General features: G+C 42.2%; 1 long non-coding RNA gene across 1 annotated transcript; it reads right to left on the bottom strand.

Moving 5' to 3' along the window:
- Positions 1 to 214: 214 nt before the first annotated feature.
- On the bottom strand, positions 215 to 27,021 carry LOC133375897 (uncharacterized). Its single transcript, XR_009760334.1, has 3 exons — positions 26,941 to 27,021; positions 25,607 to 25,672; positions 215 to 336 (listed from the first exon to the last, which is right to left on the bottom strand). It is a non-coding gene; the product is annotated as an uncharacterized LOC133375897 (long non-coding RNA).
- Positions 27,022 to 27,694: the final 673 nt, after the last annotated feature.

Raw genomic sequence — 27,694 nt, 5'->3', positions numbered from 1 at the left:
CATTGGCAGAAGAGAGGGGATATAATCAATTCCATGTGCATCTTTCTTTTTGTTTATTGCCTAGCAGAAAGTAATTTATTCAGAGATTCCAAATCATATTTTAGAAACACAACAAAAAGTCCATTGTACAGCTCTGTGTTGGCCCAGGCTGGGAAATGTTCATTGTGTGAAATATTATAAAGGTCTCTTCTTGTTATTTCCAAATATTGTGACTGATTTATCTCCTTCCATGTCATGCTGAGAGCTACTCTGTGCAGTCCTGCTCCAGCAGACAAGTGAAGCAATGTTGTTTTCCATGAATACCACAAACAAGGAAGCCCATCGACACCTCTGTTCCTGCCAAGTGGAAGAAGCACATCATGTATGCGTCACTTGATAGGCTACTTTTGGAATGCTGCATCCACACTGATCATTATCTTCCTAACTCGTGTGGCTTGGACAGAGTTACCTCAATGGAGAATAAAAGATGACCCCTTATGCATCAATAAGATATTGATGACCCATTCTGGACTTGGAATAAAAGCTGGAGAGAGGAATCATGGTCTTCAGACTGAGAAGATGGCTTTATTGTGTGAGATTAATGACCAGTCCCATTCTGTTAGTGCCTCTTGTAGCTGGAGTGTTGTCTGTGAACATTGATTATTGAAATCAGACCTCACATGGGGATTGATAAAACAAAACTGATGAATTTACAGCAGGGACAGCCAACATCTTCCCAGTGCTTTGGACTACAGCTCCCAGCCAGCAAGGCCAATGATCAGATATGAAGGGAGCTATAGTCATCATCATCATCATCATCATCATCATCATCTTATTTGTATGCCGCCTTTCCACACAAAAATGTGCTGAAGGTGGCTTACAACAGGTAAACAGAAATACATCTCAAAAACAATTGCAAAAACAATTTCCTAATAAGAAAAAATAATAAAACCATAGCATAAGAGCAAGCAAAAACAAATTTTTATTATGAATATAACAACCTTTCAACATAACTTTTCAATATTATGAACAGTCTTTGGGTTCCCAGATGTTCCTGGGCTACAATTCCCATCATTTCTGACCATTGGCCATGCTGGCTGGGGCTGATGGGAGTTGTAGTCTAGCAACATCTGGGACCTCAAGGTTGGAAAAGGCTGAAACAGAGGATTCTTCTCTGACAGCCTTTCTACCTGAGGATTGGCCTCTGTATTAGCAGGAAAACATGGCTGCCTTAGCTTTTGATTTTCCACATTGCCCACTTAAAGTGAGAGATCCCATTTTCCCTAGAAAGCTGTTTCTGCTTATAGGTTTCCTAACCTGGGTTGGTTCTGCCACTTGTAACTTCTTCCCAATGATACCTGAGTCTCTAGACTGAGTGTGAGACCTGCCAGCCCTAACTGGCAGGCATTATAGCCCTCTTCATGCATTCAGACTGGACACCACAAGGGCAAAACTGTGTAAAAGAAGGGGGACATGCACCTCAACCCTATTCCTAACATTGTGGGGGATGTCCCTTCCACTGGGCCATGGCCCAGTGGTAGAGCACATTGTGACGTTCCCTCCTTTGGCTCCCCCTGCCAGGTTCCCACCTGCTTGTGGCTACCGCCTTTCACTAGGCACCACCTCAGGACACCACCAGTCAGGTTCATCATTTTTATTTTTTCTCACTCTGCTCTAGCACAGATCTCACAAGATCCCACTGCTAGGCAGCACCACCAGTCACTCCCTGTAAACAATACTGCTAGAGACTTTGCCTCAGTCTCTCTATAGCTTGTTACTTTGTGTCTGGGTGCCCTTGCTGTCCACAATCCCCTTGTATCTTTGTCTATAAAGCATACAATCCTGGGTTGCTCTGGATACTTGACGTTGTTACAATATCTCCCTTCACTGCTGCCACCATATGATACATTTTTCCTTCAGCCTTGGTAATTACCCTGCCCTCCCTTCTGGTCTGTGTATTCCCAGCCAAGGATCAGGCTTTTGGTAAACCAATAAAAGTATTATAACACCAGGAAATAACAAGATTACTTTAGGAATATTTAACAAGTGTATGGTTCCATATAGTGTCACTCTTTATGTTTCTGGTCATATATATACTGTCTAAATATCAGCCAAATATAATCCAACCCTCCCTCAGAACTCTGCCAACCAACCCATCCAAATAACTCTCCACTAACGACTCTCCAACAACTCTCACCAACCGACCCCCTCCCAACTGTCGTCCTCCCATTTATACCTTCAGCCATTCAAACACTCAGCCAATCATCATCCAGCATTCTCCACCTTCCAACCCATGCTGTCCCCCTCACATTCAATTCACTTACCATATATCCCTTAATAAACCCGCACTTACCATATTTACAGGTTTTAACATATAAGGACATCACACACATGCTTTGCATGCAGGAGGTCCCAGATTCAATCCCAGTGGTATTTCCAGGTAGGAATGGGAGAGATCCCTGTCTGAAACCCTGGAGAGCCACTATCAGAGAGGGTAGACAGTACTGAGCTAGATGGATCAATGGTGTGACTCGGTAAAAGGCAGCTTCCTATGTTCACAACCTTCATGTGTTTAGCACAACAAACCCCAAAGGGGGCTTGTAAGCGCATTTGCCTGAATGCACTTACAAGCCTCCTGGCAATTGGGAACCCTAAAGAGGAGTCATGTAGGAGACTGGATTGATCAGGAGGCAGGACTAATATAAATACTGGCAGCCTGATTTTCTGCTCTTCTCCAGTTAACAAAGCAGTATCTTCAGCCTGCTGTGCTCTCCAGGTTTCAGCTTTAGCAACTGATTCAGGGACCCTGGGAAAACACACTTGTGATCTGGAGTTGGGTACTAACACCCAGTGCTCCACCTCACCTCCAACATTTGTCATTTGCCTGTGTAACTCTATCCTACTGGCACATTTTATTATTATTATTATTATTATTATTATTATTATTATTATTATTATTATTATTATTATTATTATTAGATTTATATCCCACCCTTCCTCCCAGCAGGAGCCCAGGGAGGAAAATGGAATTTTATTTCCATAGCAAACAAAGGAAACATGACGAAGGTCTTGGCCAGTTTCTCCAGTAACGTATCAAGTTACGTCATCGTTTGCAATTCCTCGTGTCAAATCCATCTCATTAGCACCTATAATCTAAACACATGAGCAATTGCAAATAACCCATTTCACAGGGGAGACAGAGAGGACATTTTGCTTTTCTTGATCTTCATACCCAAGCATAATAGCACACCCACGCTTAATTGTTTTTGCCAAAGGACATTCAACATCTTTCCATTTTTATTTTATTTTATTTGACCTGGAGAGAGTTTTTCACAGTTTTCATGCTGATATCAACCTGCTTCTGCCCAGTGATACTCTTGACTGCCAGCAGCAAGAACTTAGCAAAATACCTGTTTACAGCACAAAATATCCTTGGGATGAAAGTCAGAGTATGAGCTCACCCTCCATTGGCAAAACAACAGGGCTGCTCCCCTTGCTACCTCGCATCATTCTATAAACTGTTTTGCTCTTCAGCTGCTGTAATTGAGGACCTTCAAACTCAAACCCTGTTTTCAGCAGGGGAGAGTATATCACATTGGATATTTAGGGCTCCAGCCATTACTTAAACTAAAGGAGTGTTTACAGCTATCCCTTAAATGAAGGAGTGTTTACATTGTGTTGGTGCTGGTTCCATTACTGGATCTTCTCAGAGGAAGGAAGGGCAAGGGGCCATCCAAGCTGCTGGCAAGCGCAACCATCAGGTGTTCACCCACACCTCCCCAATCCCAGAAGGATCCACCCAGAGCTAGGCTTCCATCACTGGGAGAGGTTGTTCTCAAGCAATCAAGAGCAAAGGGGAGAGAGTAGTCAAGAGCCACAGCTCAGTGGTTGATATGAATGGGGGATGAAATTTAATTCAGTTCATGTTTAAAGGCAAGCGAACCTAATTCACGCTTTCCAAAACAGGAACTGAAACATTCTCTGAAATTTGCACTTCACTGAATTTTGCAAGGCAGTTCTCCAACTGAGTAGTACGTACATAAGAGTACATATTGAAGAAAAGTGTGGATAAAAAAGCATGCATTAGTGAAAATAACATAAAATGCAGATTAGGGAAACTGATTTGCAAAAACTGCATATTAAGTAAATGTGCATAGAAAAATGTGTATATTAGAAGAAATTTGTGATAAAAGTCAAATTCTCTTGAGGACTTTTTTAAAAAAATGGCAAACTGATGTGGAAATGTTGAGAAATGAACTTAAGACTGGAAAAAATGAGAAACCAAAAGAAATCAAAATGGACAAATTCGCCCATCCCTAGAGCACATGCTTTGCATGCTGAAAGTCACCAGTTCAGTCCCTTGCAGTGGAGACTGGTGGCTCCAATGTCAGCAGGGCAGTGAATCTGCCCCGGATTTTAGTCTGAACTTTCAAGGAGCTGTCCATTTTCAGGCAAAAATGTGTTTATTAGTAGAAATTGCCATTAAAATGCTGAAGAATTTTCATGAGGATGTGGAGAACTGAATTTAAAAATAGAAAAATGAAAAGCTGAGACCCAAAATCGACAAATTCTTCCATCCCTACTGGAGTCTTTAAAAAAACACCCCAAAACTCTGAAACGCAAAATCCAGATTAAATGCAGCTGGAAGGGGGGGCTTGGGATGGCAGTTTGATAAGATCAACATTGTGCAGACACCGTGAAAAACCTGCATGCATCAGCCCATGATAAACTGCCATGTGGAAGCGCCCTCGGGCAGTGATTGAACAGAAAAAGGAGTGGACTGTATGAAAGAGGGGGGGAAATAATGAGGTAGAAAAGGAACCAACAGATTTATTGTGAAGTAAATTTTGTGGCTTAAATGAACAAAATATTGTTACAATTAATCTGTGCTGTTATCCCCACACTGCTGTTTGGGGAGGGAGGGAGCGGACTGAACTGAGGCAGAGAAACAATGCGCAACAACTCTCGCAACAACTTTGTAATGTTGTCCTGAGAGGGTGGATGCTATTTTGAGCATCAGATATTGGGGGCAGGACCTGGTTTTGGTTTTGCTATTTTCAGAACATAGGACCTGCTGGTGAAGCTGTAATATACAGCTGGGGTGAGGAGTCTTTTTTCAGCTGCATTCCTTTGCGGACAACCTTTCAAGGGCCACGTGCCGGTGGTGGGCAGGGCCAGGAAGAAAAGTGGGTGGAGCAAAAAATGTAAAGTTTACTTTGTCCAGTAGGTTTTGAACAGCACATACTAGAGCAGATCTACACCATTCATTTAAAGCACAGTCAACACACATTTAAAGCACATGAATCCCACCACAGAATCATGGGAGCTGTAGTTTGTTAAGGGTGGTAGGAACTATAACTGTGAGGGGGAAACTACACTTCCTAGGATTCTTTGGGGGAGTCATATGCTTTAAATGCGAGTTGGATATGCTTGTGGATTTACTTTGCCTGCATGTAAATCATTTTAATTAATTTTTTAAAATGGAAATCAGCCCTGGGTTCCTACTGGGACAAAGGGTGGAATAATAATAATAATAATAATAATAATAATAATAATAATAATAATAATAGTTTACTGGGTGACCATGGGCTACTCAGCCTAATCTGCCCCTCAGAATGAAAATAAGAGAGGGAGACCATGACCACCTCAAGGAGGAAGGGCACATTTAAAATGTAGAGGAAATAATAATGTACCACCATAGTGTGAAATCAGATACTTATCGGGACATAGTATGAAGAAATATTTATAAAAGCATGACTGTCAGAAGTGTTTATATTTACACAACCTGTAAATATATTTATAGTGCAATCCTGTGCATGTTTACTCAGAAACAAGTCCCAATGTATTCAATGGGGCTTATGCAAACAGGGAAGTGTACATAGGACTGCAACCTCAAGTGATAAGGAACTTCACTAACCCAATTCAAAATTCAGAATCATGTCACTTTAAGCTGTTTTGCAACTGTTTCATACTTGTTTTATGATTATTGGATTTTAAATTGATTTATTTCTTTTTGTGAGCTGCCTTGGTTTCCAACTCTACCTCACAGCGTTGTAGGAAAGATTCCATATATACACACACTAGAAATATAAAAATACATACAACCCATATAATAGTTGACCCTTAAAATGTCAAAACCAGTTGGTCATTGCAGAACATTTATCTTAAAAAAAAATAAAATCAGTATTAGTTTCCTACAAAATAAAAGCAGTGACACCTAGGTAAGCCCTGCCTAATTGCTTTAAAAATAGGATTGGCAGGAGAGATAAAGATTTACAACACAAGCACAATCCTTTGCTATGTTCACTTAAAAGTCCCATTGATTTACAGCACAATCCTAACCATGTCTACTCAAAAGTAAGTCCTGTTGAATTCATTGGGGTTTACTGCTGGTGTGTGGGTTTAGCACTGCAACTTTATTCCCTGAAAAGCGAGTATAGGATTAAAGCTTCATATCAATAAGGTTTTCAAACCAGGCTATGAATTAGACAAATAAATTTGCATGTACACTTCTTTTACATTTCTGTTCAAAAATTATTTCAAAGATAAAATGTATTAAATGCTATTTTTGCAAGTAATTTTAAAAAACCTGCATGTACACTTTTATTATAATCGTAACCGAAATTGTTTACAGTAAATAATTGCCTACCAAGATCCTGCTGTGATATTTTTTTGTTCTACGTCTCCTGACCTGCACAAGAGAGAAAGGGACTTTTGCTGCTCCTGAAAGCTACAAACCAGGAAAAGACAACAGTTGTCTGGCCTTGCAAAGGGTTCTAGTTATTGCCTGGAAAACAACAAATCCCTTGTCAATCACAACCCTGACTTCACTTATTGGCTACAACCTGAAAGGATGGGGTTAGAGTCGCCATCTACGAACTCATTTAGCAGAGGTTAGGGGGGCTGACATTTCAGTGTATATCTGTTGAAACAGACCACCTAGAAACTCTCATTTTTAAAAAAATGAAAGCTGAGAGTCCAGAGATTGGGGTGACTCATCCGGAGATTTGGAGAGGTCCCTAAAAATCCAGAGTTTCCAGGCAAAAAAACAGAGACCCTACTGCCACTGGTAACGGTGAGCCCCACCTGTGAGAAACTGTTGAATTTCTCCTTCTTCTGGAGAAATTGGATGAACGGGTCCCCCCAGGCCCCTCCCCAATTTCTCTGCTCACTAACAGGGTGGGCAATTCTGAGATGCCATTTGTGCACAACTCTACTGCCATGAGGTATGCTTTGGGCCTCAGAGAGACTTCTGAGGAATGAGAAGCTGCTGTTTTTCTTGCTGCAATAAACAATTTGTCCCAGGACTAGAACCAGCAGAGCAATCTTGTAAGGGTTATAGCTGAGTGGCAGAGCAATTGTTTTGCACGTGATCCTAGATTCAATCCCTGGCATCTCCAGTAGGGCTGGGAATGCCGCCTGCCTGAAACCCTGGAGACCTGCTGCCAGTCAGTGTGCAGTACTGAGCTGGATGGACCAATGGTCTGACTCAATAGAAGGCAGCTTTCTAGATTCCTATCTTTTCTTCTTTTCTTATTAAATAAAGTTAGTTTCCTGTACTTTAGCTTATTAGTGCGTCCACGTACGCATACTAATAATGTGCTCCTGGGGATTTCTATCAAAGGGTTGTATATGTATTCTTATTACAGACAAATAATAATAAAACTCCTGAATTAAATCTGTGCATCTGCTTTCTGCAGAAGGCTGTATGACTGAAAAATATATGTGGTGAGGAGCTCTTAGATTTTAGACCACAGCATGGATGGATACTAAGGTGACCAGCTTATTGGCAACCTCCCTTTAAAGGCCATATATGTTTAAATTTACCATCTGTGTGACAGCCTGTCAGATATTTGGAGATGATTGCTGTCTTTCAAATATCTGAAGAGCTGTCAAACAGCAGATGGAGCAGACTTATCCTCTCTTCCTCCAGAGGGTGGGACTAGAAGGAATGGGTGGAAACTGTAGGGATGCAGATTTCAGCTAAAGATTAGGAGAAATGTTCTAGCGGTGTGGTCTGACAGTGGAAAAACCACCTCAGGAGATGGTGAGCTTCCCTTTGCTGGAGGAATTACTGTTTCTCCCTGGCTTAGTTTTAAATTGACCTGCAAATTGGTACAGAACTGGAGCCCTCCTCACATTCACATTTCTATGCTGTGACTGACTTTTATTAAATGATGCTACGTGACATTCTAGTTTCAGTGCAGAGCAACCCAATGAACACCCAAGCAGATTTCATGTTGCTTGATGGATACGTAAGCGTGAAGAGAAGGATTTATTAAAAGCTTTCCTGTTTATGTGCTGTAGCCTTCTTCAATTAGTCTTGGCATTACTTCACGCACTCTGAATATTTATGAAGATGTTTGACTTGCACACTGACAGGAGGCTTTCTCTGAATAGATTTGCAGTGGCTAGAGAGTTTTAATAGTCTCAGCAAAGAGGTGGATTCTAATAACAGAGTCAAAATCATCCTGCAAATCTGACCTGGAAAAAGCATATCCTTAAAGTAGGAATGGAAGGATCTGTTAATTTCAATTTCTTAATTCTCTCAATTTCATTTTTCCAATCTTAAATTCAGTTTTCCACATTTCTGCTATTTTTTTAAAAAAAACTTCAAGAAAATTCTTCAGCATTTTAGTATGACTTTCTTCTAATAAATTCATTTGTATGTAGTTTTGACTATTGTACCCATTTTTGAAGGTGATTTCTCCTAATAGAACACATTTTATGTTATTTTCACAAATATATTCATTTTTAGGCACACTTGCCCCAGTAGATATGTTAAGGGGAATGTCGGTTGAGAGGTTAATGTGCATAATGACTGGTCCGGGCAACCTGCCTTCCACCCAATAGTACCAATGGGGCAGCAGTCTCCACTGTCCAGAGGCTCTCAGAGAAGCAGCTTCCATGTCCAGAGGCACTCTGTGATGGAAGAATGGGCCAACTGCTACTGTTGCTGCCATTCAGCTGAACCCTGCAGTTTTCAGAAGACAGGTTGCCCAGACAGTAATTCGACAGAGAGCCAATGGAAGGCAGAGCCAACTATGTCTAGTTTTGTCCTCTCCTCCTCCCTGCTACTTTTTAGCAGAGCTTGGAAAAGTTACTTTTTGGAACTACAACTCCCATCAGCCCAATCTAGTGGCCATGCTGGCTGGGGTTGATGGGGGTTGTAGTTTTAAAAAGTAACTTTTCCAAGCTCTGCTTTTCAGAAGGGGTAGCGGTGCTGAGAATAAGAAGGAGGAAGCTGATGGGCAGAATCACCCCCTGGACTGGCTGTAAGAAAGAAGGCAGGCAGGTGGCGACTGGTTTTTCAATCAGGAGAGGAGAGGGCACTGCAGAGACAGAGGAGGGGCTTCAGGTGTCAGCAGCTCAAACTTTCACTTGGAACCAGTTTTCAGTCTGTCTTTAAAATATTTTAGCAGTTGAAGAAGTTGCTCCTGTTGAAAGAGGTTGCGAGAAACAGTAAAGCTACAGTCATGGTCTGGTCGCCAGGAAATTCAGCGATGCCACTGTATTTTATTTATTTATTTATTAGATTTATTAGTCGCCCATCTGGCTGGTTGTCCAGCCACTCTGGGCAACGTACAGAATAAAAACATACAAATACATTAAAACATTAAAATCTCAACAGTAGTAATAAACCTAACCCAGGTTTTGTAAAGCAAAATGCAGAAACAAATGTAAGTGCAATAATGTGAATGTACTCTGCACCTCAAAATTTCATGGTGGCTAACTCTGTTATAACTTTCAGAAGAGGAAGAAAAAAGGAGGCAAGGAAAAGAGAGGTAAGACCCCCTCCTCCAACAACTGTAAGCACCCGCCCCTAAAATGGAACCTAAATTGCCACCACCACCCCAAATTAACCACCCAAAATGGCATGTGAATTGGGGGGGGTCGCAGTTTCAGCCCCTCTGCCTTCCTATTTTGCCTATTTCGGATGTGGTTTTTAGTTCAAAGTCAAGCCATTCCAGGGATGTGCATGGGGTGACTGAAGAAACATGGCCATGGCCAGAGGTCTTGCTTTGGCTGCATAGGCTTTAACTTGAACCAGTGGGTGGGAGCATAGAGGAAGAAGAGACCCAGCCAGCATACCTGGCTCAGAAACTGTTGGATTTGTGTGCAGCTCCCCTCTCATGTGCCCCCCCATGCGGTTGAACATTTGAACTGCAAGTGGTAGCCTTCTCAGTGAAGTAGCTTGAGGTCCTGGACAGATTCCTCTTACCCAGGTCACCCAATGGATCCTCTTCGACAGGAAAGACCATAGGAGAGCTGCCGGTTCCAGTTGAACCTTACGTGATCTCAGCAAGATCTTCCTGGGCTCTGTTCTGCTATTTTTTTACTTTTTCTTTGGTTGTACCTCCTGGTACTGCCGTCAGGAGTCCAGACCAAGAGGCTAGACTCCTAGCAGGGGCACCCAAGGCGGAATGGTCAAAGCTGAGACACCAGACTAAGATGCATCCAAACTCAGAGGAAGGCAATGGTAAACCACCTCTGAGTACCTCTTACCATGAAAACCCTATGAACAGAGTATCTAAAATTAACACGTGATAGTGCTGGAAGGTGAGACCCCCAGGTCAGAAGACACTCACCAAGCTACTGGGGAAGAACAAAGGACAAGTACGAGTAGTGCTGTGACTCAAGATGCAGCTGGGACAAAGCCAAAAGGAAGCCCAGAGGCTTATGTGCACAGATGTGAAAGGAGAGTCTGGAGTTGTACAACGCACACAATAGGAACATGGAATGTGGGAAGCATGTTACAGGGAAAGTCAGAAATTGTCATGAAAGAAATGGAACGTATCAACATTACAATACTTGGCATGAGTGAATTAAAATGGGCGGGAATGGGACATTTTCAATCAGGTAACTACAAAATATTTTATGCAGGAAATGAGAAATCAAGAAGAAACGGGATTGCTTTAATAGTGAGAAGTGATGTAGCAAAAGCAATTAGGATCTACAACGCAAGGTCTGAGAGAGTGATATCAATGAGATTAAACGGTAAACCTATTAACATAACCATCATCCAAGTCTATGCTGCAACGGCACACACAGAAGAAGAAGAATTGGAGAGATTTTACTCAGAAGTACAGGAGGAAATTGATCACACACCAAAACAAGATATGATGATAATCATGGGGGACTGGAATGCAAAAGTAGGGAACAGAGAAGAACTAGGAATGGTGGGGAAATGGGCTTAGGAGACAGAAACGAAGCAGGAGAAAGACTTATTGAATTCTGTGATGCCAATAATTTGTTTCTTGCGAACACTTTTTTTGAGCAACCGAAAAGATGACTGTACATGTGGACATCACCAAATGGTCAATATAGGAATCTGATTATATAACTGGTAACAGAAGATGGAGAAGTTCTATACTTTCTGCGAAAACAAGACCAGAAGCAGACTGTGGTACAGATCATGACCTGGTCGTATCAAAAATCAGAGTAAAGCTAAAGAAGAAGAACAACACAATCATACAGCCAAAATACAGTTTAAATAACATCCCAGAAGAATATAAAGATCAAATAAGGAACAGATTTGAGGCTTTAAACTTAGTTGACAGAGAACCAGAAGAACTATGGAGTGAGGTCAGAGACATTATCAGGAAACAATGCAAAAAGACAATACCTTTAGTTAAAAAGAGAGAAAGACCTCAATGGTTGACTGACAAAACTCTTAAAATGGTTAAAGAGAGAAGGAAAGCAAAAGCAAAAGGAGATAGAAACACGATCAGAACCCTAAATGCAACAATACAGCGACTAATATGTAGGGACAAAGAGAACTATTACAATAGTTATTGTATAGAAATTGAAGAGGACAACAAAAAGGGAAGAACAAGAGCCCTGTTCCAAAAGATTAGAGAAATGAAAGGGAAATTTAAACCAAGAGTAGGGATGTTGCATAATCAACAGGGGAACACGTTGACCGACCAAGATGAAATAAAAGGAAGATGGAAGCAATACACTGAAGAACTCTATAAAAGAGATGCAAGGATGACAGATTCATTCATGGAGGAAACATATGATGAAGAACCAGAAATTTTAGAATGTTAGGTCAAAGCTGCTCTTACAATACTTGGAAGAAACAAATCACCAGGAACAGATGGCATACCAATAGAGTTGCTGCAAGCTACTGAGACTGAATCAAAAAGTTGTCAAGAAAAGTTGTCAAGAAATATGGAAAACTAAACAATGGCCCACAGACTGGAAGCATTCCATATACATTCCAATTCCAAAGAAAGGGGATCCCAGGGAATGCAGTAACTATCGAACTATTGCCTTAATATCCCATACAAGTAAAGTAATGCTCAAGATTCTACAACAAAGGCTCTTACCATATATGGAGCGAGAAATGCCAGATGTCCAAGCTGGATTTAGAAAGGGAAAAGGCACCAGAGATCATATCGCAAACATACGTTGGATAATGGAACAGACCAAGGAATTTCAGAAGAAAATCACCCTGTGCTTTATAGATTACAGCAAAGCCTTTGACTGTGTAGATCATGAAAAACTATGGAATGCTTTAAAAGAAATGGGGGTGCCACAGCATCTGATTGTCCTGATGCGCAACCTATACTCTGGACAAGAGTCTACTGCAAGGACAGAATACGGAGAAACCGATTGGTTCCCAATAGGAAAGGGTGTGTTTAATCTATTTGTTTAATCTATATGCAGAACATATCATACGGAAAGAGGGTTTGGACCAAGATGAAGGAGGTGTGAAAGTTAAAGAGGAAAGCACAAAAGCAGGACTACTGCTGAACATCACAAAGACTAAAGTAATGACAACAGACGATTTTTGTAACTTTAAAGTTGACAATGAGGACATTGAACTTGTCAAGGATTATCAATACCTCGGCACAATCATTAACCAATATGGCGACAATAGTCAAGAAATCAGAAGAAGGCTAGGACTGGCAAGGGCAGCTATGAGAGAACTAGAAAAGCTCCTCAAATGCAAAGATGTTTCACTGAACACTAAAGTCAGGATCATTCAGACCATGGTATTCCCAATCTCTATGTATGGATGTGAAAGCTGGACAGTGAAAAAAGCGGATAAGAGAAAAATCAACTCATTTGAAATGTGATATTGGAGGAAAGCTTTGCGCATACAATGGACTGTGAAAAAGACAAATAATTGAGTGTTAGAACACATTAAACCAGAACTGTCACTAGAAGCTAAAATGATGAAACTGAGGTTATTATATTTTGGACACATAATGAGAAGACATGATTCACTAGAAAAAAACCATAATGCTGGGAAAAACAGAAGGGAGTAGAAAAAGAGGAAGGCCAAACAAGAGATGGATTGATTCCGTAAGGGAAGCCACAGACCTGAATGTACAAGATCTGAACAGGGTGGTTCATGACAGATGCTCTTGGAGGTCACTGATTCACTGCTTTTGCTTTCCTTCTCTCTTTAACCGTGTTAAGGGTTTCATCAGTCAACCATTGTGGTCTTTCTCTCTTTTTAACTAAAGGTATTGTCTTTTGCATTGTTCCCTGATAATGTCTCTGACTTCACTCCATAGTTCTTCTGGTTCTCTGTCAATTAAGTTTAAAGCCTTAAATCTGTTCCTTATTTGATCTTTATATTCTTCTGGGATGTTATTTAAACTGTATTTTGGCTTTATGATTGTGTTGTTCTTCTTCTTTAGCTTTACTCTGATTTTTGATACGACCAGGTCATGATCTGTACCACAGTCTGCTCCTAGTCTTGTTTTTGCATAAAGGGGTCATCTCACACTGCTGCCCTTATCTCAGCCCTTTAGCAACATACTCCCAGCCAATGCCATCCGAATCAGATTTTAAATTAAAAAAAAGTGGAGGGGTGGAGAGAAGCTGCTGGTGATATATATCCCACCACCAGAAACAGCTTTCAGACTTCCATACACACCTCTGAAAAATAAGTTAAATGCCCCCACAATCACCACCTGCAAATTTGGGTAGTGAACTAGGACAGGGTGCTAAAGTTCACATTAACATCATTTTCATGAAGCATCAAGACCAAAATAGGGTGCAATGTTGTATGAGGGACCCATAACAAAAAAATCAAGTATTGTCCCTGATAAATAGGAGACAGTTGATGTGCATGAGAAAACAACTTGAGATGCATGCCGTTCATTTCAGTGCAGCTGATTTCTCACAGACTAAACCAAAGTGCTAATTAGAATGTACCAATGAGGTTAACATGAATTCACAAGTGAAAATTATACTGGAGACCATACTTAGACACGCTGTCAGCTTTAGAAGGGAGGCTTGAAATTGGCCAAAAATAACCTCAAATGTCATGATAGATGTCTAGTGTTCCATAACAGGAAAGAAGGCCACCTTTCCCATTTTACTGCTTATGGCTCACAGGATGTACTGCTGTATTTTTTATTTATTGATATGATGTATTAAATCCTACTTCTCTTTTGAAAACATGGGAAGGCTCACACAGGGATTCCTTTGATCAAGTCTGTACCATCATCATTTCAACATTACACTAGGACATTGCCACATCATTCTGCTCCTGCATAGCCCAGTCCTATGCAAATCAATTCAAAAGCAAGCCCCATCGATTTCCATGGGACAACCCCGAGTATACATGCATAGGATTGCACCCAATTATGGTCAACCCTCTATGCCCAGGACAGGGTTTGACTTAATTATTTATGTATTTAATATATATTTTTAAAAGAATTTTCTGTGAGCAAGTACAGGAACTATGCTTTTATCTTGTATTGACAAAGAAATGGAAATCAAACCAAATAGTTGCAGATGGTCCCCTTACTAACATAAAAACCCGTTGAATTATGATTGTTTTCACACTAACAAGTTTAGTCTGAAATCACAATTTTTTGTTCACTCACTTTTTATGGATAACCAAGACAACATTGCCAACCCATTTTATTTTCATGTTTTCGATGTTGTTCTCTCACTTTGTTTCATGCAGAGCTTGGAAAAGTTACTTTTTTTAAACTACAATTCCCATCAGCCCCAGCCAGCATGGCCACTGGATTGGGCTGATGGGAGTTGTAGTTCAAAAAAGTAACTTTTCCAAGCTCTGGTTTCATGCCTTTTTATTTATTTATTTAAAATGCAGTCACAGTGCAAATTGGTCCAGTCTGTATTGGAAAAATGTAACTGAAGCTTTTTCAGAACTACTGTGCCTTAAATTAGTAGCTTCTGCCACTTCCATTGCTTTCTGTTCAGCATGGTAGCATTATTATTGAGGAATAGCCTCTTAATTGCCCCTTCACTGATCATTTCCTGTTTCTTGGGGGGGGGCATGTTGTTTCTCCTATCTCTTTGTTCTCCCTGGTCCCTTTGTCCACCTTCTCCCTTAGCTGTTGTTGCACACGAGTCTCTAGGTATGCTGTATGTGATGAAGAGAGACAAATGACAAGACCAGAGATCTTGGGTGGGAGGAGTTACAGCTTTCTTGTCTCTTGCTGCATCAGTTGATTTAAAAGTGTGCAGTTGGTATAAGAGGTGGCAGTCCTAAACTTGACCCAGTCATCTCAACTAATGCCTACAAAGAACATGTTTTCTGCAAAGAGAAATCCTTACCTGTGTGCGTACATTTGTGTGTGTGGAGAGACTTTAATGGAGAAAATGTGCAAATACAAATTCCATCTTATCATTTTGTGTTTGTGACTGTAGATCTGCACAGTATAAGATGTTTTTCATAAATAAATGCCCTGATCGAACAAATTACCCTGGTCTGGAGAGCAAGAGATGCAGAAGTGATCCCAAAGCACAGGTTTCTTGGCTAGCTGCAAATATGGAAAGTTTTAGCAATGAAAAATGAAGAGATCCCAAAACAATGAATTTGGACGCTTTCATGGGATGGGATGATTGTCCTTCCACACACTTGTGAAAAGGAAAAGCCAACCCCTAATTACAATAATTTAAATACCGCCTGCATGTTATATTTGAGAAAGGCAAAGGAAGCAAGCTTTGGTACCAGGCAACAACGCAACTTTAAGAATCTGTATGGGTTATTCAGGTTTTGGGAGCTCTTCCCATCACAAATGGAAAGCTTATTCCTTTTGGACCATGAGTATGCTAATTAGACTATGAATGCAAAGCAAAACTCATGCACCAAATTGTCCCAAAGGGACATTTCTTGGGGTGCAAATCTATCCACATAGTATCCTCCAGAGCGATAGTGCTCTTTTCCTTCCTAACTTAGCCACATGGACCTAACTTGTTTGCAAATGCAGGTGCTTGAACTGAAACAAGAGCAGAGGGTTCAAAATAAAAGCATTGCAAACACCCAGGTTCTTCTCTGGCTTGGATTTTCATCCCCTGCCTATCTGCTCCTTCACTTTACTGCTACTGCTCATGCTGCTCCAGCTCGGGAAGGCAACTGTCTCCCACTCACACCTTATCCCTGGTCCCTAGTGTTGGTGCTGCTACAGCAGGGGTGGGGAACATTTTTTAGCCTGCAGGCCACATTCCCTTATGGGCAACCTTCCAGGGGCCACATGCCAGTGGTGGGTTGAGACAGAGGGAAATGTGGGGAAAGCAACAAATGTAAATCTGACCTTTGGACAGTAGGCTAGTTTCAATCTACACGCAACTCTGTCCTCCATCCAGGCGAGCGAAAGGCATGATCAGAATTCAAGGGCACATTCTAGCCAGACAAAAATACTCATGGAGGGTGCAAATCAGGACCAGTGCAACCATTAGGAAGTGGGCGAGGGAGGGGGGAGTTACAGGCTGGTGGATGCAAAACATGCCCTTGAGTGGGAGAGAGCTTAGAGACCTACGGGGGCAGAAGAGAGGCGGGGAACCTGTGGCCCTCCACATGCTGTTAGACTACAACTCCCATCAGCCCCAGTCAGCATGGCCAATAGTCAGGGATAATGGGAGTTGTAGCCCTGCAACATCTGGAGGGCCACAGGTTCCCTATCCCTGGAGTACATGGAGGGATTAGACCACAGCACACCCACACCTGAGAGCAGGATAAGATCTGATTTAACTCAGACCAGAATAAATGAAGCTGTTTCCTGATGTTTGGGGAAAATGGCTTGGCTTATTCTGAGCCAATCTGGGGAGAAACACAGGAAGAGTTGCCCATCACTGTGTGTTTATCCTATGTTTTAAAATATTGAACCCTCTGGATCAGAGAAACTAGAAACTGCAGCCAGAGGGTAGGATAAACCTTCTTTAACAAAATGCTGAAGGTCATTTCATTATAATATTCCTGATCCTTTTTACAAGGACAGCTGTCTCTCCCCCTCCCTCCCCACAAACTCACACAATACCACAGTTACTGCAAAGACATGCAATTTTTCTCCCTCTTTGAGAAGTGGGAAAGTTTTTTGTTTTGTTTTTGCTGTAGGCTGCAATGTGTCCAGATGGTTGGAATCTCAAGCCAACTTCCTCTGACTGCAAGTGGCAGCTATTAGCGCAGCTGTATACAAACTGTTGTTTTGACTCAAAAAATGTCTGTGGGATATTGAAAACTGCTGAGCAAACGAGGCTATTGATACCGGCTTAAATGAATGCACTTCCATGTTGCACCTGGACAAATTCTGTGCACAGTCTCGGAATTTTGAGCCTTGCTCACTTCTCTATTCAAGGCGATGACATCAAGTTCCCTGAACCAGTGGTTTGCAAACTGTGTTCTTGGGAAACCCTGGCGTTCCTTGGAAGCTTGCCAGGGGTGGCTTAACAAGAAGACTAGCAATGGCAGAGAAATGTCCAAGAAAGACAGCTTCCTCCCATAGCTTGCTGATCATCTCCAGTGAAGTATTAACACAGGGGACGAATGGTGTATCTGCTGTCAGGGCTGCTGCAACAGAGAGACGTCCAACATCCCTAGCCAGTGCCCTCCATGAACGAGAATGTGCACCCTACTATATATCCCAGAATCCTTTCTAATGCACTGGCATCCCACAGCAGAGCAGTCAGGGGGTCCCTTGCAGATATGTTGGCTTGGAAGGTGTTGTTTAAATGTAGAATATGTGAAATTTTGTGACCCAACACTGGTGTTGTGAACTGCAATGCAGAGCTTAGAATCTACATGTATCTCTGTAGTTAAATGCTACTTTATTTCCCAGTAGTCATAAACCTTAAGTTTCTTTATCCTTTCAACCGCCAGTCTTATCAGACTAGTTATTTCTGCATTCTGTTGCGATATATACTAAACACCAACAGAATAAAAGTTACTAACCTAAACTACAGGTCACAATAGTTTAGTGAGGGATACTTTTTACTTTTTTGAGCTAGGCTATCATTTAGTGCAGCCTTCCTCAACCTTGTCCATCCAGATGTTTTGGTCTACAGCCACAGCCAGCAGAGCCAGTGGTTAGGGATGTTGGGAGTCATAGCCCAACAACATCTGAAGGGCACCAGCTCAGGGGAGACTGGTCCAATGTGTCCCTAGGCCATGAAGTAGGATGAAACTACAGATTGTCTTGCTTTCCCTACCTACCACCACCCTTGTCTTGCTGCCACTTGCTAAGTAAGGGATGAAGCAAGAAAAAAACACCTGCATGAGAGCACCTTAGGAGAATGTAGCGGTGGACTCACAAGCTGAGCAGCACTCATGCAGAGATGGTATTTGTGACAGCTGTTAGTTCACAATTCCTTCGTTAGGAAGCATTATAGCTTAGTTGCTCTGCAAGCCACACATGGCACTTTCGCAAGCACTGACAATCAACTGATCGTCAGTGTTTGCAAAGCACTGTGACATGCTTTGTGAGTGCCACTGATCAGCTGACTGGCTCTGTCTGCAAAACGTCTTTGGCCCAGTTGCATGTCTTTATCTGCCAGACACCTGACCTCATATATGACATCAGGTGCAGGGCAGGTGGATATGGCTTGGCCAAAACAAACTGGTGGGCTAAATGAGGAACTCTGGAGGGTCTAATTAGACCTGTGGGCCAGAGGTTCTCCACTGCTGGCTTAGTGGAGGAGCACATGCTTGCATACAAAGGGTTCAAGTTGCCTTGAGTCTGAAATCCTAGACAGTTGCTGTCAGTCACTGTGTAGACAATTCTGAGCAAGCTAGCTTGACCAATGGTCTGACACAGCATAAGGCAACTTCCTATGGTGCAAATGACCACAGCTCAGATAAGGGTGCAATTGTGGGAGATCAGCAATGGCTGTCAGAATTATGCTGTTAAAGTAGCTGTACAGATACTTCCCACATGGCCACATCAGTTCTCATTTTTAAAAAAGGGAGAAGGGAAGGCTAATTAATTACTCCTTTTATCAACAGAATGTTTACTTTGAGGATACAGCACAGTCCAATTAAAATGTACTCTACCATTGCACATGTCTTGCCAGTGATATCCGCCTGTGCTCTCCCACGTCGGAGCCTTGTAAATATTACAGCCAGAGCTGATGTTTAAGGGTGGAGCCTGATCTATGGCACATAAATCAGCCTCTCTGGACTTTGAAAGTGTGTCCACCCCTTGCTTAAAGCAGTATTTTTTGCTTATCAAGGGCCAAATGTAATCTCATAGGAGTCCATGGGAGGCCTGCCATAGGAGGCCATGGGAGGCCTGCCATTGGTTTTAAATGAACTGGGATTTCACACTAAGTGGTAAACAAATTTGACCTTTCCAGCCAAATACCCAAAGATGTCTGCCAGGATTTTGTCCTTCTAAAAGCTAGATCTTACAAACTACAAACACTTCTAGTGCTCCAGCATTTTCCTGCAATTCCAGTAATTCCTTCAACCTAAATAATACTGTGTAAAAACATGCAAATGGAATTTTATATTTCAGCTATATTTTTACCACCACACACTGTGGGTCTCCATGGAAAATCCGTCTGCCTCTCTGCATGTTAACTGATTCTGGTTGTGCTGACATTTTTTCAGTGGTTCCTCGTGTCACTTCAAAGAGCCAAATGTTTTCATGAATGCAGTTTCACTCACAGTTACACTACATCATGGGTTATTAAGTCTTAAGACTACTTAAGCAGTTAATCTTTTTGTGCACTGCATGTGTTGCAGTGTATTTTTTTGGTACTGTAAGTTACCTTGAGGCTTTTTCTGTAGAAGGTATTTAAGATATAAATTATGAAATAATGATAATCTGATTGGCCCCCACTAAAACAGAAAGCCCAACTAGATAGGCTTTTGGTCAGATCTAGCAGGGCTCTCCTTAATGTAGCCTATTGAAGCTTTTCAACCAAAGGTCATCTAGTCCAATCCCTTGCCAATCCAAGAAGCCCACTACTATATCACCTGTGACAGGTGACCATCCAGGCTCTCCTTGAAAACCTCTCATGAAAGAGAGACCACTGCCTTCTGTTGCACTGTCAAAATAGCTCTCAGGAAGTTCTCTATAACATTAAGTTTAAGACATTTTTCTTGTTATTTGAACCCACTAGATAAATTTTGGTCCATCATCTATGGGACAGCCCTTCAAATATTTGAAGATGGCTATCATGTCACCTCTTAATTGTCTCTTACCCAACCTTCAACCTCCTTCAACCTTTCTCCATCAGTCTTGATCTCCAGACCCCTCATCAATCTAATAATAGAGAATAAATTTCAGGATATGTTTGTCTTGCAAGCCAAAAAGTATATCCTGTATTTTAGTCAGTGGCTCTGCTGTTTTGTTCTTAAAATCAAAGTAGAGGCCTACACACAAAAATGTGACTCACTGCTTATTTCAAATTAAGCAAAATAAACTTCAGCTTTCGTTATCTCTGTAGGTAGGTGCGGATAATCTCCACAGACACTGCCCATTCCCTCATCAGTTTCATTTCCAGACTCCTCCATTTGGCCTTCTCATTTCTTCATCTCTCTCTCTCTCTATTTTTCTCTCATTCCTCTTTTCATAGGCCACTGCTTCTTCCACCCCTCATTTTCTATGTCATTATGTTTACCCCAGCCCTATAAAGGATCAAACAGAGCTTGGAAAAGTTACTTTTTTGAACTACAACTCCCATCAGCCCAATCCAGTGGCCATGCTGGCTGGGGCTGATGGGAGTTGTAGTTCAAAAAGTATCTTTTCCAAGCTCTGGGATCAAAGTAGTTCAGCCAATGGCAGCGAGTTACTGCCTGAACTGCCCTTCTGTGACATATGAACACCTCAGCCAATCATTGGTGAAGCTTCATCACCACTACCACTCCAAAAAGCCTTAGTGCAATATAATATAGACAGATAAATTCCCTGATCAAAAAGCACAAATCTAAACATCATTTCTCATTTTATTGCACAGAAAATGTTACTGTCCCAGTCGAGAAGATTCAAGTACTTGTCAGGGCTCGGGGTGTGACAGGAAACAGGAACTAAAGAATATCTTGTCTCATGTCATCTTAGATAATATTTAACTCCTGTTCTGCAGTTTCTCTTCCATGCAACAGTCCTTATAGGCCTTGACATTTCAAGAACTGCAAAGCCAAAAAGAAATTATCTGGGGCTGAATCATCATATCCAGACATGCAGCCTTGTCCAATTTTACAAGGATTGTGCTTATAAATGGGAATTGTATACTGCGCAAGGGGTGGGTTCTTCCATGTCCTGTTGCCTTGGACACGGTTGAGGTACTGGGCATTGAGCCTGGGACCTTCTGTATTTGGGATGTGCATGGTCTGCCATCCAGCTTTGCCCAGAAGATACTTTAACATTGATTTCAACACAACATTTATTGAATTATGACATTGATATACCACTTTCAAGGTGGACCTCACAAATCAGTTTACATGTTTTTATTTGTAAAATTATTTACATATCACTGTTCCTTTTTTAAAAACCACACAGCAGTTTACAATATATATACATAAGAACAGAACAAAGCCATATAAAAATTTAAAATCAGAAATCTAACTATTGTAGAAAGATATTGTCTCAATTGCCTTCGTGGTGTACAGAACTTTTCAGCAGGTCTTTAAAAATCAGAATAGAAGGTGCCTGCACAGCATTCCACACGGCTGAGCCAATGACACTAAATGCTCATGTTCTTGTTGCTGTCAGATAGGCCTCGGCAACTCAGGGGATGACCAATGATGTGTTGGTTCAAGCCAAGCCTGTCTTTTACTGTAGCCATGGAAAAGGTTGTTGAGTAAAACTGCTTATTATATATTTTACTAAGAAGACTCTGTTTCTTTTGTTTAAGCTAGTTTGTGTGAGGGGAGGTGGTGGGCTGGTTAATTCTCAATTCTGTTTTGCCAGTTATGCTGCCCTGGGCTCCTGCTGAGGGGAAGGGCGGGATATCAATCAATCAATCAATCAATTAATAATACTGTGCTAGAAATAGAACTATAACTGTTTTACCTCATCAAACCCAACATGATGTTCTGGCATATGATCTGAATGATCGAGCTGGGATATAAGTGTTCAGGTGCATGATGGTATTTGAGAAACCATCTGTCTCCATCTGTGAGTGAATTCAATGTATAAAATGCTTTGGCCATTATCCAACACACAGTTAAACATGCTTAAGAATCTCAGGCATAACCCTCATCTCAAACCTAAAAGACACAAAACATCTTTCCAATGGAAACCTGGTCAAGGAGAATGAATTTGCTAGGCACTTCCAGGATAAAATCTTTAGCATCTGCCAGGACTCAGACTCCAGTGTTATAGCAGGTGAATCAAGTGAGGTATCCAGAGCACAGCCTTGTCCCAATTTCTTGGATGAGTTTCAGTTGGTGCAGCTTGAGGACGTTGACAAGGTGCTTGGACAGGTTCGTGCAACCACTTCTGTGCTGGATCCTTGCCCTTCTTGGCTAATAAAAGCTAGCAGAGATGGAACAGCCGGCTGGGCCAGGGAAGTGATTAATGTCTCTCTGCGAGAGGGGGTGGTCCCTGGCTGCCTGAAAGAGGCGGTAGTGAGACCACTCCTGAAGAGACCCTCCCTGGACCCAGAAAATCTTAATAACTATAGGCCGGTAGCAAATGTTCCATTCCTGGGCAAAGTGCTAGAACGAGTGGTTGTGGGCCAGCTCCAGACACTCTTGGATGAGACTGATTATCTGGATCCATTTCAGTTGGGTTTCAGGCCTTGTTCTGGCATGGAAACAGCCTTGGTCGCCCTGTATGATGACCTCTGTCGGGAGAGAGACAGGGGGAGTGTGACTCTGTTGATTCTCCTTGATCTCTCAGTGGCTTTCGATACCACCGACCATGGTATCCTTCTGGGGAGACTGGCTGAGTTGGGAGTGGGAGGGACTGCATGCCAGTGGTTCCGCTCCTACTTGGCGGGTCGGCTCCAGAAGGTGGTGCTTGGGGAACATTGCTCGGCACCCTGGACTCTCCAGTATGGGGTTCCGCAGGGGTCAGTTCTGTACCCCATGCTGTTCAACATCTACATGAAACCGTTGGGTGCGGTCATCCGGAGCTTTGGAGTGTGCTGCCATGAGTATGCTGATGACATGCAGCTCTATTTCTCCTTTTCATCTTCTTCAGGTGAGGCTGTCAATGTGCTGAACCGGTGCCTGGCTGCGACAATGGACTGGATGAGGGCTAATAAACTGAGGCTCAATCCAGACAAGACTGAGATGCTGCTAGTGGGTGGTTCTTCTGACTGGATGGTGGATGTCCAACCTGTCCTGGATGGGGTTGCACTCCCCCTGAAGGAGCAGGTTCATAGCTTGGGGGTTCTCCTAGAACCATCTCTGTCACTTGAGGCTCAGGTAGCCTCAGTGGCATGGAGTGCCTTCTACCAACTTCGGTTGGTGGCCCAGCTATGCCCCTATCTGGACAGGGATAACCTGGCTTCAGTTGTCCATGCTCTGGTAACCTCCAAATTAGATTACTGCAATGCACTCTACGTGGGGCTGCCTCTGAAGATGGTTCGGAAACTGCAGCTTGTGCAAAATGTAGCGGCCAGATTGGTGACAGGGACCAGACAGTCTGAACATATATAACCAATTCTGGCCCACTTGCATTGGCTGCCTGTATGTTTCCGAGCTCGATTCAAGGTGCTGGTTTTGACCTATAAAGCCTTACATGGCTTGGGACCACAATACCTGATGGAACGCCTCTCCCGATACGAACCCACCCATACACTACATTCAAGATCAAAGGCCCCCCTCCGGGTGCCTACTCTGAGGGAAGCTGGGAGTCTGGCAACAAGGGAGAGGGCCTTCTCAGTGGTGGCCCCAAAATTATGGAATGATGTTGCTGATGAGGTGCGCCTGGCACCAACACTGTTATCTTTTCAGCATCAGGTCAAGACTTTCCTCTTCTCCCAGGCATTTTAGCATGCATTTTAAATTGTTTTAAATTTTTACATTGTGTTTTAAATTGTTTTTAAAAGATGTGTTTTTAAATTTGTATATTTGTTTTAATGTTTTTAGTTACTGTAAACCGCCCAGAGAGCTTTGGCTATGGGGCGGTATATAAGTACAATAAATAAATAAATAATAAACACACAATTGCCTCCCTGCTCCAACTTTCCTAGGAAGCTCAATTCCATACCTAATACTCAGCTAGGCCAAAGCTAGTCCTCCTGGTATCATCCAGACAGGTTTTGGTAACACGTGAAACAGGATGCTGTCACCATGTCCCTTAATGCAGCCCTGGATCAGCAACAGATGGACATATAGTACCCCGTATCCAATGGGCTTCAAAAGTCAATGAAAAATGAGAGGCTGGCCTATGAGGTCCATCTATGTGCCTGCAAAAGGTCTCTGGAAATATCCATTCAAAAATCTACCACTCATAACAGACTGCTTGTTCTTTCTGTTTAGCTCCTGTTTGCATTGACTTGGCCTCTCCTACATGCCCCCTGGAAGCCATTTTGTATTGTGCCACACCCCAATAGAAGCCATTTTGTGACTGGAACCCATGGCACTTTCTCAAAAATTCAAATGTCACGGCTGGCCCAAAGACATTAGTGACCCCTGGCATATAAGCTCTCAGCACTGTCCAAACACTGAACAAATGGATGGGCAAGTAGTCTCCACAACTGCTCATGTTGCACTGACTGACTGACTGACTAAGACGGGAAAAACCACCTTGTTTTCTATATCCTACACTGGTAGCCATGTACCCAGCATTACTCAGTGTTACTCAGTGCTCTCAAACACTGGAGGCATTCAAGAGGCAGCTAGACAGCCACCTGTTGGATGTGCTTTAATTTGGATTCCTGCATTGAGCAGGGGGTTGGATTCAATGGTTTTATAGGCCCCTTCCAAATCTACTATTCTATGATTCTTTGAAAATTTGGTTATGATATCATAAGAGGTGTCCAAACACACAGCAAACAGGCAAACAACTTTCTAAAATATATAGCAGATACATAAGTTAACACAGCCACACAAGTGGCTATCTCTTGTATAACCAAGTGGAGCATCAAGGAGCTACAGCCAGAACTGACACAAAGATGAGGTCAGCATCTAGCCTGCAGAGACTAGAAGTAGTCTTACAGAAACTACCATTTTATGAGAGCTTGGACCAATCAGATGTTGAAGGGAGTCACAAGATCATGACTCAGCATATCCCTCAACAGAAGCACTATGGGGAGGTGGGTTAAGTGTGTGTTTTCGAAGCATTGCTCTTCCTGACCTTAGCCAAAGAACCTCCTTAAAGGTACAAGGAACAAATGACACTATCTGATAACCTTATGACCCTCCCAGGGTGTTTGTCTGGTCCTTCCACAGCAAAGCCCATACACCCTCTTTACTTTGAGAGCTCTGGAAAGGAAGCCATTTGTATTATCTACTTACCATTTCTTCCAGTCATGTCAAGGCAACTGATGTGGGGGTTTCCCAAGGCAGTCTTCCCAGGGATGCCTTTTTATAAAACCATAAATAACAAAATTAGTCTCCAGATTGTTGCTAAGAATGTTCTTATTTCCTCAAAATGTCTTTTGATTTCCTCTCAAAATGATTTACGTTGCTTCTCCTGCTGACTTTGGCAGCCTGCTCTGCATCTGAATGTTCCTTTTGTGCAAAATTGTTGCCCTTCTCTTTATGAATAGGTCATTAGTGGTTAGAAAGGGGTGGTGGTGAAATGCTTCGTTTTCAGGGACCAGATCTGCCCACTTGAGCATTGCTGAGGTGAACAGCGATAAGTGGTCTCTTGTGGAAAAAATAGCTTAGGCAGCCATCTCTGGAAGGGGAAATGCATTCTTATGGCCCTATTTGCTGGTAGACAGAGAAGAACAATACATATTTTCTACTGCTTTGTGTTTTGTTTTTAAACGAAAGAAATAAAAGAAGTATATTTGAACAATATTTCTGTAGTGGAGGTTGGCCCATTAGTGCAAGTGGGACACTGCCCCACCAACCTGTCTGCCCTTAGCCAACCCCATTGCCTGCCTTCTCCCTTATATCCAGTCCAGGGGTTGCCCTTGTAGATCTCAACAGGGAGGTGGATGGGGGCAAAACTAAAATTAGTTGCCTCTAGGTCTCATTGGCTCCAGTGCTTCCTACGGTTGATCCCTCTGCCTTCCGCCCTGCCAGTCCCACATGGGCCCCAGCTACCACTGTGTATGACCAAAGCAGTAGAGAAATTGGGAACCTAGTCAGAATTTTCAAATGTACTAGACCTAACAAAAAAGTTCCTTCCTCCCCCCACCCGTTTCAGACAGAAGGCCCGTTGAAAAGAGAAATACTTGTGGGACATGAGGAATGAAAAATGTCAGCACACACACTGCCCAAACTTGCACAGTTTGCTGCTCCCACCTCATGGCAGGCCCTAACACTGATGTAAAAGGGGCTCTTTGTCTCAGGAGAAAGTATAGCTTTCAAGGACAAGAAAAATCCACATTGAGCCTCTCACTTTGACATAAAGGTCATGACATTAAAAGAATTATGGAAAGAACCATAAAGCCACCAGCTTAGTTTAGAGAAACCAGTCGCTTCATGTAAGGAGGGAAGAAGAGACTGGCGGCCTGACACTTTCATTCTTCTTTGATGTGGCTGACTCCTCCTTGGAAAATGTACAGCTTTCAAACAGGTCAGCCTCATTAGATAAGGACTGTACTTATATCTCCAGTAGTTAATGCCTCTTTAGCATTCACTTTTCAAACTTGCCCCAAACTCCTTTCTAAACTTACTGGGTCTTTTGAGGACTGTCCCTCACCCAACTCTGCACCAACCATCTGTTTGGGGGATGCGTGTTTGAAGGATCACATACCACAGCATGCTTCACGCCAATACATCCTGCTGAGAATCTCTGGATCAGGATTTAAGGATGGGGGAGAAATTCGATTGAGTTCACCTTTAAAGGTGAACAGACCTGATTTGTACTTTCTGAATCACACAACCCAAAACACAGCCATCCTTTGAAATTCACCCTTCTCTAAATTTTGCAGTGCAGTTCTCCAGCCAAGTAATATGTGCAAAAATGCATATACCGGGGCAAAGTGTGAATAAAAATGTATATATTAGTGAAAACAACATACAAAATTGCATCATATTACTGAAAATTGCTTTGTAAAAGTGTGTATATTAGGGGAAATTGTATATTAGGGGAAATTGCACACAAAAATGTGTATGTTAGCAGAAATGTGCACTAATGAATTTTCATGAGGGCATTTTAAAACACGGAAGTGAAAACGTGGAAAACTGAACATAAGACTAATCACGATGAGTGATATTAAGGGCTTTTAAAGCAAAACTCAGGACAGAAATGTTCCTTAAGATCATCACCTTTAATCCACTTTCAAAGCCTTTCTCCCCGGCGCAGTATTTAATCTCCCTCCACACTTCTAGGCTCAGAAAGGCATTCACATTGGCCAAATATAGTGTTCTGCCATCTGCTCTTTTAGAGGGAAGGTTCCGCAAAATTCCCTTTGCTGAACGATATTG

The sequence above is a fragment of the Rhineura floridana genome, chromosome 1 (genome assembly GCF_030035675.1).
Source record: "Rhineura floridana isolate rRhiFlo1 chromosome 1, rRhiFlo1.hap2, whole genome shotgun sequence".
Lineage (NCBI taxonomy): Eukaryota > Metazoa > Chordata > Lepidosauria > Squamata > Rhineuridae > Rhineura > Rhineura floridana.
Note: the sequence above shows the minus strand (reverse complement) of the source record. Positions and strands in the feature narration are given on the sequence as shown.